Below are 17,500 nucleotides of genomic sequence, written 5' to 3' on the forward strand. Positions count from 1 at the left end.
GCCATTTTTATGCATTTTCCTGGTTACTGATTTCACGCTTTTGGACATTTTCGGAGGTTCCGACGGCTTTTTCGCCTTACTGCTTCGGGCACTTTGCTGACCTTTTCCCGCTTACCCCTTTCAAGGTTTTGGACGTCTCCGGTCGGGTCCGCGCCCCTCGCCCGGGCCGGAACGCCTCCCCGCCGGCCGAGTTCCTCGGGGTCGCCCCCTCGCCCGGGAAAAACCGCTCCCCGCCGTCCCACAGCACTCCGACTCGGCCAGGCAGCCTCACGGGCACAGCGACTCCTGCCCACCTCGGGAACCGACGCCCCGCTCGGGCTCAGGCTCCGAAAAACCACCACAGCGGGGCAGCTACCCTCAATGCAGCCGAAATTCAAATTCCTCCCCTTCGAGAGGCGCGCCTCACCCGGCCACGGCCTCGGAACTGCTCCCCTTCCTCGGGATCGGCCCCTCGCCCGGGAAAACCCGCTCCCCGCCGTCCCACAGCACTCCGACTCGGCCAGGCAGCCTCACGGGCACAGCGACTCCTGCCCACCTCGGGAACCGACGCCCCGCTCGGGCTCAGGCTCCAAAAACCCACAACAGCGGGCAGCTACCCTCAATGCAGCCGAAATTCAAATCCCTCCCCTTCGAGAGGCGCGCCTCACCCGGCCACGGCCTCCAAATCGCTCCCCTTAGGCGAAAATTAAGCCCCCGTGGCCGATAATACCCCTCCTTGATCGTGCACAAGGGCAGCTCCAAGTTGAACGGGCTCAGGCTCCAAAAACCCACAACAGCGGGCAGCTACCCTCAATGCAGCCGAAATTCAAATCCCTCCCCTTCGAGAGGCGCGCCTCACCCGGCCACGGCCTCCAAATCGCTCCCCTTAGGCGAAAATTAAGCCCCCGTGGCCGATAATACCCCTCCTTGATCGTGCACAAGGGCAGCTCCAAGTTGAACGGGCTCAGGCTCCAAAAACCCACAACAGCGGGCAGCTACCCTCAATGCAGCCGAAATTCAAATCCCTCCCCTTCGAAAGGCGCGCCTCACCCGGCCACGGCCTCCAAATCGCTCCCCTTAGGCGAAAATTAAGCCCCCGTGGCCGATAATACCCCTCCTTGATCGTGCACAAGGGCAGCTCCAAGTTGAACGGGCTCAGGCTCCAAAAACCCACAACAGCGGGCAGCTACCCTCAATGCAGCCGAAATTCAAATCCCTCCCCTTCGAAAGGCGCGCCTCACCCGGCCACGGCCTCCAAATCGCTCCCCTTAGGCGAAAATTAAGCCCCCGTGGCGGATAATACCCCTCCTTGATCGTGCACAAGGGCAGCTCCAAGTTGAACGGAGAAGTCAGTAACCAACCAAAAATAAGCTTGGTTACTGATTTCTCCCGTTGGTTACTGACTTCTCCCTTTGGTTACTGATTTCTCCCGTTGGTTACTCATTTCTCTTGTTGGTTACTGATTTCTCCCGTTGGTTACTGACTTCTCCCTTTGGTTACTGATTTCTCCCGTTGGTTACTGACTTCTCCCGTTGGTTACTCATTTCTCCCGTTGGTTACTCATTTCTCCCGTTGGTTACTCATTTCTCCTGTTGGTTACTGATTTCTTGGTTACTCATTTCTCTTCTTGGTTACTCATTTCTCCTGTTGGTTACTGATTTCTTGGTTACTCATTTCTCTTCTTGGTTACTCATTTCCCTTTCTGACACTTAGAATTTTTTTTGACACTTAGAATTCTTTTTGACACTTAGAATTTTTTTTGACACTTAGAATTTTTTTTGACACTTAGAATTTTTTTTGACACTTAGAATTTTTTTGACACTTAGAATTTTTTTTGACACTTAGAATTTTTTTTGACACTTAGAATTTTTTTTGACACTTAGAATTTTTTTTGACACTTAGAATTTTTTTGACACTTAGAATTTTTTTTGACACTTAGAATTTTTTTTGACACTTAGAATTTTTTTTGACACTTAGAATTTTTTTTGACACTTAGAATTTTTTTTGACACTTAGAATTTTTTTTGACACTTAGAATTCTTTTTGACACTTAGAATTTTTTTTGACACTTAGAATTTTTTTGACACTTAGAATTTTTTTGACACTTAGAATTCTTTTTGACACTTAGAATTTTTTTTGACACTTAGAATTTTTTTTGACACTTAGAATTTTTTTTGACACTTAGAATTTTTTTCTAAGTTTTTCCTTCTGGTTACTGACTTCCCTCGTCGGGCACGGGGATTTTCGACTTCCTCCTCCCGACCGAGGGGCCTCATTTTCGGGCATTTTCCTCAGATTTCCAAGCATTTTTAGACACTTTTCCCGACTTTTCCTGCTTACTGATTTCACACTTTTGGCCATTTTTATGCATTTTCCTGGTTACTGATTTCACGCTTTTGGACATTTTCGGAGGTTCCGACGGCTTTTTCGCCTTACTGCTTCGGGCACTTTGCTGACCTTTTCCCGCTTACCCCTTTCAAGGTTTTGGACGTCTCCGGTCGGGTCCGCGCCCCTCGCCCGGGCCGGAACGCCTCCCCGCCGGCCGAGTTCCTCGGGGTCGCCCCCTCGCCCGGGAAAAACCGCTCCCCGCCGTCCCACAGCACTCCGACTCGGCCAGGCAGCCTCACGGGCACAGCGACTCCTGCCCACCTCGGGAACCGACGCCCCGCTCGGGCTCAGGCTCCGAAAAACCACCACAGCGGGGCAGCTACCCTCAATGCAGCCGAAATTCAAACTCCTCCCCTCCGAAAGGCGCGCCTCACCCGGCCACGGCCTCGGAACTGCTCCCCTTCCTCGGGATCGGCCCCTCGCCCGGGAAAACCCGCTCCCCGCCGTCCCACAGCACTCCGACTCGGCCAGGCAGCCTCACGGGCACAGCGACTCCTGCCCACCTCGGGAACCGACGCCCCGCTCGGGCTCAGGCTCCGAAAACCCACAACAGCGGGCAGCTACCCTCAATGCAGCCGAAATTCAAATTCCTCCCCTCCGAAAGGCGCGCCTCACCCGGCCACGGCCTCCAAATCGCTCCCCTTCCTCGGGATCGCCCCCTCGCCCGGGAAAACCCGCTCCCCGCCGTCCCACAGCACTCCGACTCGGCCAGGCAGCCTCACGGGCACAGCGACTCCTGCCCACCTCGGGAACCGACGCCCCGCTCGGGCTCAGGCTCCGAAAAACCACCACAGCGGGGCAGCTACCCTCAATGCAGCCGAAATTCAAATCCCTCCCCTTCGAGAGGCGCGCCTCACCCGGCCACGGCCTCCAAATCGCTCCCCTTAGGCGAAAATTAAGCCCCCGTGGCCGATAATACCCCTCCTTGATCGTGCACAAGGGCAGCTCCAAGTTGAACGGGCTCAGGCTCCAAAAACCCACAACAGCGGGCAGCTACCCTCAATGCAGCCGAAATTCAAATCCCTCCCCTTCGAGAGGCGCGCCTCACCCGGCCACGGCCTCCAAATCGCTCCCCTTAGGCGAAAATTAAGCCCCCGTGGCCGATAATACCCCTCCTTGATCGTGCACAAGGGCAGCTCCAAGTTGAACGGGCTCAGGCTCCAAAAACCCACAACAGCGGGCAGCTACCCTCAATGCAGCCGAAATTCAAATCCCTCCCCTTCGAAAGGCGCGCCTCACCCGGCCACGGCCTCCAAATCGCTCCCCTTAGGCGAAAATTAAGCCCCCGTGGCCGATAATACCCCTCCTTGATCGTGCACAAGGGCAGCTCCAAGTTGAACGGGCTCAGGCTCCAAAAACCCACAACAGCGGGCAGCTACCCTCAATGCAGCCGAAATTCAAATCCCTCCCCTTCGAAAGGCGCGCCTCACCCGGCCACGGCCTCCAAATCGCTCCCCTTAGGCGAAAATTAAGCCCCCGTGGCGGATAATACCCCTCCTTGATCGTGCACAAGGGCAGCTCCAAGTTGAACGGAGAAGTCAGTAACCAACCAAAAATAAGCTTGGTTACTGATTTCTCCCGTTGGTTACTGACTTCTCCCTTTGGTTACTGATTTCTCCCGTTGGTTACTCATTTCTCTTGTTGGTTACTGATTTCTCCCGTTGGTTACTGACTTCTCCCTTTGGTTACTGATTTCTCCCGTTGGTTACTGACTTCTCCCGTTGGTTACTCATTTCTCCCGTTGGTTACTCATTTCTCCCGTTGGTTACTCATTTCTCCTGTTGGTTACTGATTTCTTGGTTACTCATTTCTCTTCTTGGTTACTCATTTCTCCTGTTGGTTACTGATTTCTTGGTTACTCATTTCTCTTCTTGGTTACTCATTTCCCTTTCTGACACTTAGAATTTTTTTTGACACTTAGAATTCTTTTTGACACTTAGAATTTTTTTTGACACTTAGAATTTTTTTTGACACTTAGAATTTTTTTTGACACTTAGAATTTTTTTGACACTTAGAATTTTTTTTGACACTTAGAATTTTTTTTGACACTTAGAATTTTTTTTGACACTTAGAATTTTTTTTGACACTTAGAATTTTTTTGACACTTAGAATTTTTTTTGACACTTAGAATTTTTTTTGACACTTAGAATTTTTTTTGACACTTAGAATTTTTTTTGACACTTAGAATTTTTTTTGACACTTAGAATTTTTTTTGACACTTAGAATTCTTTTTGACACTTAGAATTTTTTTTGACACTTAGAATTTTTTTGACACTTAGAATTTTTTTGACACTTAGAATTCTTTTTGACACTTAGAATTTTTTTTGACACTTAGAATTTTTTTTGACACTTAGAATTTTTTTTGACACTTAGAATTTTTTTCTAAGTTTTTCCTTCTGGTTACTGACTTCCCTCGTCGGGCACGGGGATTTTCGACTTCCTCCTCCCGACCGAGGGGCCTCATTTTCGGGCATTTTCCTCAGATTTCCAAGCATTTTTAGACACTTTTCCCGACTTTTCCTGCTTACTGATTTCACACTTTTGGCCATTTTTATGCATTTTCCTGGTTACTGATTTCACGCTTTTGGACATTTTCGGAGGTTCCGACGGCTTTTTCGCCTTACTGCTTCGGGCACTTTGCTGACCTTTTCCCGCTTACCCCTTTCAAGGTTTTGGACGTCTCCGGTCGGGTCCGCGCCCCTCGCCCGGGCCGGAACGCCTCCCCGCCGGCCGAGTTCCTCGGGGTCGCCCCCTCGCCCGGGAAAAACCGCTCCCCGCCGTCCCACAGCACTCCGACTCGGCCAGGCAGCCTCACGGGCACAGCGACTCCTGCCCACCTCGGGAACCGACGCCCCGCTCGGGCTCAGGCTCCGAAAAACCACCACAGCGGGGCAGCTACCCTCAATGCAGCCGAAATTCAAATTCCTCCCCTTCGAGAGGCGCGCCTCACCCGGCCACGGCCTCGGAACTGCTCCCCTTCCTCGGGATCGGCCCCTCGCCCGGGAAAACCCGCTCCCCGCCGTCCCACAGCACTCCGACTCGGCCAGGCAGCCTCACGGGCACAGCGACTCCTGCCCACCTCGGGAACCGACGCCCCGCTCGGGCTCAGGCTCCAAAAACCCACAACAGCGGGCAGCTACCCTCAATGCAGCCGAAATTCAAATCCCTCCCCTTCGAGAGGCGCGCCTCACCCGGCCACGGCCTCCAAATCGCTCCCCTTAGGCGAAAATTAAGCCCCCGTGGCCGATAATACCCCTCCTTGATCGTGCACAAGGGCAGCTCCAAGTTGAACGGGCTCAGGCTCCAAAAACCCACAACAGCGGGCAGCTACCCTCAATGCAGCCGAAATTCAAATCCCTCCCCTTCGAGAGGCGCGCCTCACCCGGCCACGGCCTCCAAATCGCTCCCCTTAGGCGAAAATTAAGCCCCCGTGGCCGATAATACCCCTCCTTGATCGTGCACAAGGGCAGCTCCAAGTTGAACGGGCTCAGGCTCCAAAAACCCACAACAGCGGGCAGCTACCCTCAATGCAGCCGAAATTCAAATCCCTCCCCTTCGAAAGGCGCGCCTCACCCGGCCACGGCCTCCAAATCGCTCCCCTTAGGCGAAAATTAAGCCCCCGTGGCCGATAATACCCCTCCTTGATCGTGCACAAGGGCAGCTCCAAGTTGAACGGGCTCAGGCTCCAAAAACCCACAACAGCGGGCAGCTACCCTCAATGCAGCCGAAATTCAAATCCCTCCCCTTCGAAAGGCGCGCCTCACCCGGCCACGGCCTCCAAATCGCTCCCCTTAGGCGAAAATTAAGCCCCCGTGGCGGATAATACCCCTCCTTGATCGTGCACAAGGGCAGCTCCAAGTTGAACGGAGAAGTCAGTAACCAACCAAAAATAAGCTTGGTTACTGATTTCTCCCGTTGGTTACTGACTTCTCCCTTTGGTTACTGATTTCTCCCGTTGGTTACTCATTTCTCTTGTTGGTTACTGATTTCTCCCGTTGGTTACTGACTTCTCCCTTTGGTTACTGATTTCTCCCGTTGGTTACTGACTTCTCCCGTTGGTTACTCATTTCTCCCGTTGGTTACTCATTTCTCCCGTTGGTTACTCATTTCTCCTGTTGGTTACTGATTTCTTGGTTACTCATTTCTCTTCTTGGTTACTCATTTCTCCTGTTGGTTACTGATTTCTTGGTTACTCATTTCTCTTCTTGGTTACTCATTTCCCTTTCTGACACTTAGAATTTTTTTTGACACTTAGAATTCTTTTTGACACTTAGAATTTTTTTTGACACTTAGAATTTTTTTTGACACTTAGAATTTTTTTTGACACTTAGAATTTTTTTGACACTTAGAATTTTTTTTGACACTTAGAATTTTTTTTGACACTTAGAATTTTTTTTGACACTTAGAATTTTTTTTGACACTTAGAATTTTTTTGACACTTAGAATTTTTTTTGACACTTAGAATTTTTTTTGACACTTAGAATTTTTTTTGACACTTAGAATTTTTTTTGACACTTAGAATTTTTTTTGACACTTAGAATTTTTTTTGACACTTAGAATTCTTTTTGACACTTAGAATTTTTTTTGACACTTAGAATTTTTTTGACACTTAGAATTTTTTTGACACTTAGAATTCTTTTTGACACTTAGAATTTTTTTTGACACTTAGAATTTTTTTTGACACTTAGAATTTTTTTTGACACTTAGAATTTTTTTCTAAGTTTTTCCTTCTGGTTACTGACTTCCCTCGTCGGGCACGGGGATTTTCGACTTCCTCCTCCCGACCGAGGGGCCTCATTTTCGGGCATTTTCCTCAGATTTCCAAGCATTTTTAGACACTTTTCCCGACTTTTCCTGCTTACTGATTTCACACTTTTGGCCATTTTTATGCATTTTCCTGGTTACTGATTTCACGCTTTTGGACATTTTCGGAGGTTCCGACGGCTTTTTCGCCTTACTGCTTCGGGCACTTTGCTGACCTTTTCCCGCTTACCCCTTTCAAGGTTTTGGACGTCTCCGGTCGGGTCCGCGCCCCTCGCCCGGGCCGGAACGCCTCCCCGCCGGCCGAGTTCCTCGGGGTCGCCCCCTCGCCCGGGAAAAACCGCTCCCCGCCGTCCCACAGCACTCCGACTCGGCCAGGCAGCCTCACGGGCACAGCGACTCCTGCCCACCTCGGGAACCGACGCCCCGCTCGGGCTCAGGCTCCGAAAAACCACCACAGCGGGGCAGCTACCCTCAATGCAGCCGAAATTCAAACTCCTCCCCTCCGAAAGGCGCGCCTCACCCGGCCACGGCCTCGGAACTGCTCCCCTTCCTCGGGATCGGCCCCTCGCCCGGGAAAACCCGCTCCCCGCCGTCCCACAGCACTCCGACTCGGCCAGGCAGCCTCACGGGCACAGCGACTCCTGCCCACCTCGGGAACCGACGCCCCGCTCGGGCTCAGGCTCCGAAAACCCACAACAGCGGGCAGCTACCCTCAATGCAGCCGAAATTCAAATTCCTCCCCTCCGAAAGGCGCGCCTCACCCGGCCACGGCCTCCAAATCGCTCCCCTTCCTCGGGATCGCCCCCTCGCCCGGGAAAACCCGCTCCCCGCCGTCCCACAGCACTCCGACTCGGCCAGGCAGCCTCACGGGCACAGCGACTCCTGCCCACCTCGGGAACCGACGCCCCGCTCGGGCTCAGGCTCCGAAAAACCACCACAGCGGGGCAGCTACCCTCAATGCAGCCGAAATTCAAATCCCTCCCCTTCGAGAGGCGCGCCTCACCCGGCCACGGCCTCCAAATCGCTCCCCTTAGGCGAAAATTAAGCCCCCGTGGCCGATAATACCCCTCCTTGATCGTGCACAAGGGCAGCTCCAAGTTGAACGGGCTCAGGCTCCAAAAACCCACAACAGCGGGCAGCTACCCTCAATGCAGCCGAAATTCAAATCCCTCCCCTTCGAGAGGCGCGCCTCACCCGGCCACGGCCTCCAAATCGCTCCCCTTAGGCGAAAATTAAGCCCCCGTGGCCGATAATACCCCTCCTTGATCGTGCACAAGGGCAGCTCCAAGTTGAACGGGCTCAGGCTCCAAAAACCCACAACAGCGGGCAGCTACCCTCAATGCAGCCGAAATTCAAATCCCTCCCCTTCGAAAGGCGCGCCTCACCCGGCCACGGCCTCCAAATCGCTCCCCTTAGGCGAAAATTAAGCCCCCGTGGCCGATAATACCCCTCCTTGATCGTGCACAAGGGCAGCTCCAAGTTGAACGGGCTCAGGCTCCAAAAACCCACAACAGCGGGCAGCTACCCTCAATGCAGCCGAAATTCAAATCCCTCCCCTTCGAAAGGCGCGCCTCACCCGGCCACGGCCTCCAAATCGCTCCCCTTAGGCGAAAATTAAGCCCCCGTGGCGGATAATACCCCTCCTTGATCGTGCACAAGGGCAGCTCCAAGTTGAACGGAGAAGTCAGTAACCAACCAAAAATAAGCTTGGTTACTGATTTCTCCCGTTGGTTACTGACTTCTCCCTTTGGTTACTGATTTCTCCCGTTGGTTACTCATTTCTCTTGTTGGTTACTGATTTCTCCCGTTGGTTACTGACTTCTCCCTTTGGTTACTGATTTCTCCCGTTGGTTACTGACTTCTCCCGTTGGTTACTCATTTCTCCCGTTGGTTACTCATTTCTCCCGTTGGTTACTCATTTCTCCTGTTGGTTACTGATTTCTTGGTTACTCATTTCTCTTCTTGGTTACTCATTTCTCCTGTTGGTTACTGATTTCTTGGTTACTCATTTCTCTTCTTGGTTACTCATTTCCCTTTCTGACACTTAGAATTTTTTTTGACACTTAGAATTCTTTTTGACACTTAGAATTTTTTTTGACACTTAGAATTTTTTTTGACACTTAGAATTTTTTTTGACACTTAGAATTTTTTTGACACTTAGAATTTTTTTTGACACTTAGAATTTTTTTTGACACTTAGAATTTTTTTTGACACTTAGAATTTTTTTTGACACTTAGAATTTTTTTGACACTTAGAATTTTTTTTGACACTTAGAATTTTTTTTGACACTTAGAATTTTTTTTGACACTTAGAATTTTTTTTGACACTTAGAATTTTTTTTGACACTTAGAATTTTTTTTGACACTTAGAATTCTTTTTGACACTTAGAATTTTTTTTGACACTTAGAATTTTTTTGACACTTAGAATTTTTTTGACACTTAGAATTCTTTTTGACACTTAGAATTTTTTTTGACACTTAGAATTTTTTTTGACACTTAGAATTTTTTTTGACACTTAGAATTTTTTTCTAAGTTTTTCCTTCTGGTTACTGACTTCCCTCGTCGGGCACGGGGATTTTCGACTTCCTCCTCCCGACCGAGGGGCCTCATTTTCGGGCATTTTCCTCAGATTTCCAAGCATTTTTAGACACTTTTCCCGACTTTTCCTGCTTACTGATTTCACACTTTTGGCCATTTTTATGCATTTTCCTGGTTACTGATTTCACGCTTTTGGACATTTTCGGAGGTTCCGACGGCTTTTTCGCCTTACTGCTTCGGGCACTTTGCTGACCTTTTCCCGCTTACCCCTTTCAAGGTTTTGGACGTCTCCGGTCGGGTCCGCGCCCCTCGCCCGGGCCGGAACGCCTCCCCGCCGGCCGAGTTCCTCGGGGTCGCCCCCTCGCCCGGGAAAAACCGCTCCCCGCCGTCCCACAGCACTCCGACTCGGCCAGGCAGCCTCACGGGCACAGCGACTCCTGCCCACCTCGGGAACCGACGCCCCGCTCGGGCTCAGGCTCCGAAAAACCACCACAGCGGGGCAGCTACCCTCAATGCAGCCGAAATTCAAACTCCTCCCCTCCGAAAGGCGCGCCTCACCCGGCCACGGCCTCGGAACTGCTCCCCTTCCTCGGGATCGGCCCCTCGCCCGGGAAAACCCGCTCCCCGCCGTCCCACAGCACTCCGACTCGGCCAGGCAGCCTCACGGGCACAGCGACTCCTGCCCACCTCGGGAACCGACGCCCCGCTCGGGCTCAGGCTCCGAAAACCCACAACAGCGGGCAGCTACCCTCAATGCAGCCGAAATTCAAATTCCTCCCCTCCGAAAGGCGCGCCTCACCCGGCCACGGCCTCCAAATCGCTCCCCTTCCTCGGGATCGCCCCCTCGCCCGGGAAAACCCGCTCCCCGCCGTCCCACAGCACTCCGACTCGGCCAGGCAGCCTCACGGGCACAGCGACTCCTGCCCACCTCGGGAACCGACGCCCCGCTCGGGCTCAGGCTCCGAAAAACCACCACAGCGGGGCAGCTACCCTCAATGCAGCCGAAATTCAAATCCCTCCCCTTCGAGAGGCGCGCCTCACCCGGCCACGGCCTCCAAATCGCTCCCCTTAGGCGAAAATTAAGCCCCCGTGGCCGATAATACCCCTCCTTGATCGTGCACAAGGGCAGCTCCAAGTTGAACGGGCTCAGGCTCCAAAAACCCACAACAGCGGGCAGCTACCCTCAATGCAGCCGAAATTCAAATCCCTCCCCTTCGAGAGGCGCGCCTCACCCGGCCACGGCCTCCAAATCGCTCCCCTTAGGCGAAAATTAAGCCCCCGTGGCCGATAATACCCCTCCTTGATCGTGCACAAGGGCAGCTCCAAGTTGAACGGGCTCAGGCTCCAAAAACCCACAACAGCGGGCAGCTACCCTCAATGCAGCCGAAATTCAAATCCCTCCCCTTCGAAAGGCGCGCCTCACCCGGCCACGGCCTCCAAATCGCTCCCCTTAGGCGAAAATTAAGCCCCCGTGGCCGATAATACCCCTCCTTGATCGTGCACAAGGGCAGCTCCAAGTTGAACGGGCTCAGGCTCCAAAAACCCACAACAGCGGGCAGCTACCCTCAATGCAGCCGAAATTCAAATCCCTCCCCTTCGAAAGGCGCGCCTCACCCGGCCACGGCCTCCAAATCGCTCCCCTTAGGCGAAAATTAAGCCCCCGTGGCGGATAATACCCCTCCTTGATCGTGCACAAGGGCAGCTCCAAGTTGAACGGAGAAGTCAGTAACCAACCAAAAATAAGCTTGGTTACTGATTTCTCCCGTTGGTTACTGACTTCTCCCTTTGGTTACTGATTTCTCCCGTTGGTTACTCATTTCTCTTGTTGGTTACTGATTTCTCCCGTTGGTTACTGACTTCTCCCTTTGGTTACTGATTTCTCCCGTTGGTTACTGACTTCTCCCGTTGGTTACTCATTTCTCCCGTTGGTTACTCATTTCTCCCGTTGGTTACTCATTTCTCCTGTTGGTTACTGATTTCTTGGTTACTCATTTCTCTTCTTGGTTACTCATTTCTCCTGTTGGTTACTGATTTCTTGGTTACTCATTTCTCTTCTTGGTTACTCATTTCCCTTTCTGACACTTAGAATTTTTTTTGACACTTAGAATTCTTTTTGACACTTAGAATTTTTTTTGACACTTAGAATTTTTTTTGACACTTAGAATTTTTTTTGACACTTAGAATTTTTTTGACACTTAGAATTTTTTTTGACACTTAGAATTTTTTTTGACACTTAGAATTTTTTTTGACACTTAGAATTTTTTTTGACACTTAGAATTTTTTTGACACTTAGAATTTTTTTTGACACTTAGAATTTTTTTTGACACTTAGAATTTTTTTTGACACTTAGAATTTTTTTTGACACTTAGAATTTTTTTTGACACTTAGAATTTTTTTTGACACTTAGAATTCTTTTTGACACTTAGAATTTTTTTTGACACTTAGAATTTTTTTGACACTTAGAATTTTTTTGACACTTAGAATTCTTTTTGACACTTAGAATTTTTTTTGACACTTAGAATTTTTTTTGACACTTAGAATTTTTTTTGACACTTAGAATTTTTTTCTAAGTTTTTCCTTCTGGTTACTGACTTCCCTCGTCGGGCACGGGGATTTTCGACTTCCTCCTCCCGACCGAGGGGCCTCATTTTCGGGCATTTTCCTCAGATTTCCAAGCATTTTTAGACACTTTTCCCGACTTTTCCTGCTTACTGATTTCACACTTTTGGCCATTTTTATGCATTTTCCTGGTTACTGATTTCACGCTTTTGGACATTTTCGGAGGTTCCGACGGCTTTTTCGCCTTACTGCTTCGGGCACTTTGCTGACCTTTTCCCGCTTACCCCTTTCAAGGTTTTGGACGTCTCCGGTCGGGTCCGCGCCCCTCGCCCGGGCCGGAACGCCTCCCCGCCGGCCGAGTTCCTCGGGGTCGCCCCCTCGCCCGGGAAAAACCGCTCCCCGCCGTCCCACAGCACTCCGACTCGGCCAGGCAGCCTCACGGGCACAGCGACTCCTGCCCACCTCGGGAACCGACGCCCCGCTCGGGCTCAGGCTCCGAAAAACCACCACAGCGGGGCAGCTACCCTCAATGCAGCCGAAATTCAAATTCCTCCCCTTCGAGAGGCGCGCCTCACCCGGCCACGGCCTCGGAACTGCTCCCCTTCCTCGGGATCGGCCCCTCGCCCGGGAAAACCCGCTCCCCGCCGTCCCACAGCACTCCGACTCGGCCAGGCAGCCTCACGGGCACAGCGACTCCTGCCCACCTCGGGAACCGACGCCCCGCTCGGGCTCAGGCTCCAAAAACCCACAACAGCGGGCAGCTACCCTCAATGCAGCCGAAATTCAAATCCCTCCCCTTCGAGAGGCGCGCCTCACCCGGCCACGGCCTCCAAATCGCTCCCCTTAGGCGAAAATTAAGCCCCCGTGGCCGATAATACCCCTCCTTGATCGTGCACAAGGGCAGCTCCAAGTTGAACGGGCTCAGGCTCCAAAAACCCACAACAGCGGGCAGCTACCCTCAATGCAGCCGAAATTCAAATCCCTCCCCTTCGAGAGGCGCGCCTCACCCGGCCACGGCCTCCAAATCGCTCCCCTTAGGCGAAAATTAAGCCCCCGTGGCCGATAATACCCCTCCTTGATCGTGCACAAGGGCAGCTCCAAGTTGAACGGGCTCAGGCTCCAAAAACCCACAACAGCGGGCAGCTACCCTCAATGCAGCCGAAATTCAAATCCCTCCCCTTCGAAAGGCGCGCCTCACCCGGCCACGGCCTCCAAATCGCTCCCCTTAGGCGAAAATTAAGCCCCCGTGGCCGATAATACCCCTCCTTGATCGTGCACAAGGGCAGCTCCAAGTTGAACGGGCTCAGGCTCCAAAAACCCACAACAGCGGGCAGCTACCCTCAATGCAGCCGAAATTCAAATCCCTCCCCTTCGAAAGGCGCGCCTCACCCGGCCACGGCCTCCAAATCGCTCCCCTTAGGCGAAAATTAAGCCCCCGTGGCGGATAATACCCCTCCTTGATCGTGCACAAGGGCAGCTCCAAGTTGAACGGAGAAGTCAGTAACCAACCAAAAATAAGCTTGGTTACTGATTTCTCCCGTTGGTTACTGACTTCTCCCTTTGGTTACTGATTTCTCCCGTTGGTTACTCATTTCTCTTGTTGGTTACTGATTTCTCCCGTTGGTTACTGACTTCTCCCTTTGGTTACTGATTTCTCCCGTTGGTTACTGACTTCTCCCGTTGGTTACTCATTTCTCCCGTTGGTTACTCATTTCTCCCGTTGGTTACTCATTTCTCCTGTTGGTTACTGATTTCTTGGTTACTCATTTCTCTTCTTGGTTACTCATTTCTCCTGTTGGTTACTGATTTCTTGGTTACTCATTTCTCTTCTTGGTTACTCATTTCCCTTTCTGACACTTAGAATTTTTTTTGACACTTAGAATTCTTTTTGACACTTAGAATTTTTTTTGACACTTAGAATTTTTTTTGACACTTAGAATTTTTTTTGACACTTAGAATTTTTTTGACACTTAGAATTTTTTTTGACACTTAGAATTTTTTTTGACACTTAGAATTTTTTTTGACACTTAGAATTTTTTTTGACACTTAGAATTTTTTTGACACTTAGAATTTTTTTTGACACTTAGAATTTTTTTTGACACTTAGAATTTTTTTTGACACTTAGAATTTTTTTTGACACTTAGAATTTTTTTTGACACTTAGAATTTTTTTTGACACTTAGAATTCTTTTTGACACTTAGAATTTTTTTTGACACTTAGAATTTTTTTGACACTTAGAATTTTTTTGACACTTAGAATTCTTTTTGACACTTAGAATTTTTTTTGACACTTAGAATTTTTTTTGACACTTAGAATTTTTTTTGACACTTAGAATTTTTTTCTAAGTTTTTCCTTCTGGTTACTGACTTCCCTCGTCGGGCACGGGGATTTTCGACTTCCTCCTCCCGACCGAGGGGCCTCATTTTCGGGCATTTTCCTCAGATTTCCAAGCATTTTTAGACACTTTTCCCGACTTTTCCTGCTTACTGATTTCACACTTTTGGCCATTTTTATGCATTTTCCTGGTTACTGATTTCACGCTTTTGGACATTTTCGGAGGTTCCGACGGCTTTTTCGCCTTACTGCTTCGGGCACTTTGCTGACCTTTTCCCGCTTACCCCTTTCAAGGTTTTGGACGTCTCCGGTCGGGTCCGCGCCCCTCGCCCGGGCCGGAACGCCTCCCCGCCGGCCGAGTTCCTCGGGGTCGCCCCCTCGCCCGGGAAAAACCGCTCCCCGCCGTCCCACAGCACTCCGACTCGGCCAGGCAGCCTCACGGGCACAGCGACTCCTGCCCACCTCGGGAACCGACGCCCCGCTCGGGCTCAGGCTCCGAAAAACCACCACAGCGGGGCAGCTACCCTCAATGCAGCCGAAATTCAAACTCCTCCCCTCCGAAAGGCGCGCCTCACCCGGCCACGGCCTCGGAACTGCTCCCCTTCCTCGGGATCGGCCCCTCGCCCGGGAAAACCCGCTCCCCGCCGTCCCACAGCACTCCGACTCGGCCAGGCAGCCTCACGGGCACAGCGACTCCTGCCCACCTCGGGAACCGACGCCCCGCTCGGGCTCAGGCTCCGAAAACCCACAACAGCGGGCAGCTACCCTCAATGCAGCCGAAATTCAAATTCCTCCCCTCCGAAAGGCGCGCCTCACCCGGCCACGGCCTCCAAATCGCTCCCCTTCCTCGGGATCGCCCCCTCGCCCGGGAAAACCCGCTCCCCGCCGTCCCACAGCACTCCGACTCGGCCAGGCAGCCTCACGGGCACAGCGACTCCTGCCCACCTCGGGAACCGACGCCCCGCTCGGGCTCAGGCTCCGAAAAACCACCACAGCGGGGCAGCTACCCTCAATGCAGCCGAAATTCAAATCCCTCCCCTTCGAGAGGCGCGCCTCACCCGGCCACGGCCTCCAAATCGCTCCCCTTAGGCGAAAATTAAGCCCCCGTGGCCGATAATACCCCTCCTTGATCGTGCACAAGGGCAGCTCCAAGTTGAACGGGCTCAGGCTCCAAAAACCCACAACAGCGGGCAGCTACCCTCAATGCAGCCGAAATTCAAATCCCTCCCCTTCGAGAGGCGCGCCTCACCCGGCCACGGCCTCCAAATCGCTCCCCTTAGGCGAAAATTAAGCCCCCGTGGCCGATAATACCCCTCCTTGATCGTGCACAAGGGCAGCTCCAAGTTGAACGGGCTCAGGCTCCAAAAACCCACAACAGCGGGCAGCTACCCTCAATGCAGCCGAAATTCAAATCCCTCCCCTTCGAAAGGCGCGCCTCACCCGGCCACGGCCTCCAAATCGCTCCCCTTAGGCGAAAATTAAGCCCCCGTGGCCGATAATACCCCTCCTTGATCGTGCACAAGGGCAGCTCCAAGTTGAACGGGCTCAGGCTCCAAAAACCCACAACAGCGGGCAGCTACCCTCAATGCAGCCGAAATTCAAATCCCTCCCCTTCGAAAGGCGCGCCTCACCCGGCCACGGCCTCCAAATCGCTCCCCTTAGGCGAAAATTAAGCCCCCGTGGCGGATAATACCCCTCCTTGATCGTGCACAAGGGCAGCTCCAAGTTGAACGGAGAAGTCAGTAACCAACCAAAAATAAGCTTGGTTACTGATTTCTCCCGTTGGTTACTGACTTCTCCCTTTGGTTACTGATTTCTCCCGTTGGTTACTCATTTCTCTTGTTGGTTACTGATTTCTCCCGTTGGTTACTGACTTCTCCCTTTGGTTACTGATTTCTCCCGTTGGTTACTGACTTCTCCCGTTGGTTACTCATTTCTCCCGTTGGTTACTCATTTCTCCCGTTGGTTACTCATTTCTCCTGTTGGTTACTGATTTCTTGGTTACTCATTTCTCTTCTTGGTTACTCATTTCTCCTGTTGGTTACTGATTTCTTGGTTACTCATTTCTCTTCTTGGTTACTCATTTCCCTTTCTGACACTTAGAATTTTTTTTGACACTTAGAATTCTTTTTGACACTTAGAATTTTTTTTGACACTTAGAATTTTTTTTGACACTTAGAATTTTTTTTGACACTTAGAATTTTTTTGACACTTAGAATTTTTTTTGACACTTAGAATTTTTTTTGACACTTAGAATTTTTTTTGACACTTAGAATTTTTTTTGACACTTAGAATTTTTTTGACACTTAGAATTTTTTTTGACACTTAGAATTTTTTTTGACACTTAGAATTTTTTTTGACACTTAGAATTTTTTTTGACACTTAGAATTTTTTTTGACACTTAGAATTTTTTTTGACACTTAGAATTCTTTTTGACACTTAGAATTTTTTTTGACACTTAGAATTTTTTTGACACTTAGAATTTTTTTGACACTTAGAATTCTTTTTGACACTTAGAATTTTTTTTGACACTTAGAATTTTTTTTGACACTTAGAATTTTTTTTGACACTTAGAATTTTTTTCTAAGTTTTTCCTTCTGGTTACTGACTTCCCTCGTCGGGCACGGGGATTTTCGACTTCCTCCTCCCGACCGAGGGGCCTCATTTTCGGGCATTTTCCTCAGATTTCCAAGCATTTTTAGACACTTTTCCCGACTTTTCCTGCTTACTGATTTCACACTTTTGGCCATTTTTATGCATTTTCCTGGTTACTGATTTCACGCTTTTGGACATTTTCGGAGGTTCCGACGGCTTTTTCGCCTTACTGCTTCGGGCACTTTGCTGACCTTTTCCCGCTTACCCCTTTCAAGGTTTTGGACGTCTCCGGTCGGGTCCGCGCCCCTCGCCCGGGCCGGAACGCCTCCCCGCCGGCCGAGTTC

The sequence above is a fragment of the Stegostoma tigrinum genome, unplaced genomic scaffold (assembly GCF_030684315.1).
Source record: "Stegostoma tigrinum isolate sSteTig4 unplaced genomic scaffold, sSteTig4.hap1 scaffold_299, whole genome shotgun sequence".
Lineage (NCBI taxonomy): Eukaryota > Metazoa > Chordata > Chondrichthyes > Orectolobiformes > Stegostomatidae > Stegostoma > Stegostoma tigrinum.